Below are 2,500 nucleotides of genomic sequence, written 5' to 3'. Positions count from 1 at the left end.
CCTCCCTCTTTCCACCTCCCTCCTATTTCCTCCCTTCTCCCTCCTCCCTCTCCACCTCCCCTACTTCCTCCTGTCTCCTCCCTTTCCACTTCCCTTACTCCCTCCTTCCTCCTTTCTCCTTCCTCCTCATTAATCCCTAATCCCTCTCCACCTCCCCTACACCCTCCTCCCTCCTACCTCTTCCGTCCTCCCTCCTCCGTTCTCCCTTTCCACCTCCTCTACTCTCTCCTTCCTCCCCCCTCTCCACCTCCCTTACTCCTTCCTTCCTTCCTTCTCCCTCCTCCTTCCTCCCTCCTCCCTCCTCCCTCCTCCCTCCTCCCTCCTCCTTCCTCCCTCCTCCCTCCTCCCTCCTCCCTCCTCCCTCCTCCCTCCTCCCTTCTCCCTCCTCCCTCCTCCCTCCTTCTTCCTTCATCCTTCCTCTTCCCTCCTTCATCCTCCATCCTCCATCCTCCCTCTTCCCCCCTCCCTCCTCCCTCCTCCCGCCTTCCTCCTTCCTCCTTCCTCTTTCTTCCTCCCTCCTCCCTCTTCCCTCCTCCCTCCTCCCTCCTCCCTCCTCCCTCCTCCCTCCTCCCTCCTCCCTCCTCCCTCCTCCCTCCTCCCTCCTCCCTTTTTCCACTTTCTTATTCTCTCCTCTAAATCATTCTCTATTACTTCTCTCACTCCCCTCCTTCCTCTGCTTCAATGATGTCTTCATCTTCCCTCGTATTTTCAAATAATCATTTGTTTCCGTCCCCACCACTGCTCGCTCCTCCATTTCTTCCTTTTTTTTCCTCATTTGCTACCGCTTCCTCTTCCATTTCCTCAACCCATCCTCCTCTTCCTCCTCTTCTTCCTCCTCCTCTTCTTCCTCTTCCTACTCCTCCTCCTCCTCCTACGTTCTATGTCACTCTCCCTACTCGTCCTCCTCCTCTTCACCTTACTCTTCCTCCACCCTTCCTCCACCTTTCCACTCATCCTCCTTCTCTTCCTCCATCTTCCTCCACCTCCTCCTCCCCTCCTCCTCCCCTCATCCTACTCCTCCTCCCCTTCTCCTCCTCCTTCCCTTCTCCTCGTCCTCCTCCTTCTCCTCCTCCTTCTCCTCCTCCTTCTCCTCCTCCTCCTCCTCATCTCCTCTTCCTCTCTCTATCTTTCCCCTCCTTTGCTCTTTTTTCTTTTCTCGTCATTTGTCATTTTTCTCGCCTGTAATCTCTTCCCTTCCTTTATTGGCTTTTCCTTCCATTCCTCCCTTTTGCTCATTATCCTCCATCTCCCTCCCTTCACTCCCTGCTCTTCACCTTTGCTTAGACTTTTCGTCTTATTGGTCTAGTCAGTATTTGTGTGAATTTCAGTTTGGTTAATTGTTTGTTTGTTTGTGTGTGTGTGTGTGTGTGTGTGTGTGTGTGTGTGTGTGTGTGTGTGTGTGTGTGTGTGTGTGTGTGTGTGTGTGTGCGTGTGTGTGTGTGTGTGTGTCTGTGTGTCTGTGTGTGTGTGTGTGTGTGTGTGTGTGTGTGTGTGTGTGTGTGTGTGTGTGTGTGTGTGTGTGTGTGTGTGTGTGTGTGTGTGTGTGTGTGTGTGTGTGTGTGTGTGTGCCTTCGTACTAGCATGTGTGTGTATGTGCGTGCGTGCGCATGCATGTCCGTGTGCATGTGCGTGTACATGTGTGTGTGCATGCATGCTTACGTGTTTTCGTTATCTTAAGCCAAATATTATGTTTGCCCTGTTTAACAATATATTAATGTTGAATGAAAATGAAAATAAGTTGTATCCCACGGGACCAAATCTGGATCAGGTCAGGTCGTGTTATGGTAAATCATATAACACACACACACACACACACACACACACACACACACACACACACACACACACACACACACACACACACACACACACACACACACACACACACACACACACACACACACACACAGATTTTTTTCGTAATTTTCACTATTTGCTTATGAAGTTAGCAAATAGTGAAAATTACAAAAATATCTGGATAAAAAAGAAATGAGTGAGGAAGAAAAAGAGAAGAAAAAGAACTTAGGAACGAAGCGAATGAAAAGAACTGAAACGGAAAAAAACAGTTTTATTAGAGAGTGATAGATCTAAGACTGAGAAAATGGTATATAAAGCAAATGGAAACAAAGAAGACAGAAAGAGAAGAGAAGAAAGGAAATTAAGAATAAGTTATACTAACAAAGATAGAATAATCTCAGGAATAAACGAATTAAACGATTACCTGGCCTTAGAAAAACTAGAGATAATGGGAATAGTGGAAACTAAATTAAAGCATAACCTAACTCCCTATACTGTGGGACAAGGTTTACACAACGGTTGAACAAAGAATAGAAGGGACAAACAGGGTGGAGGAGTTCTACTTTTGACCAAGAAAGATTTGAATGTGAAAAAAATAACTGAAGGAAAAAATAATGTAGAATCAATTATGATACAAGTAGAAAGTAAACATATGAAGAGTAGGAAATTTGTAGTGGTGTGCGTGCTCCCCCAAAACACAAGC

This window comes from Oratosquilla oratoria, chromosome 10 (assembly GCF_046742065.1).
Source record: "Oratosquilla oratoria isolate Oo_2021 chromosome 10, ASM4674206v1, whole genome shotgun sequence".
Classification (NCBI taxonomy): Eukaryota; Metazoa; Arthropoda; class Malacostraca; order Stomatopoda; family Squillidae; genus Oratosquilla; species Oratosquilla oratoria.
The sequence above is the reverse complement of the archived record's forward strand: the minus strand, read 5'-3'. Positions refer to the sequence as shown.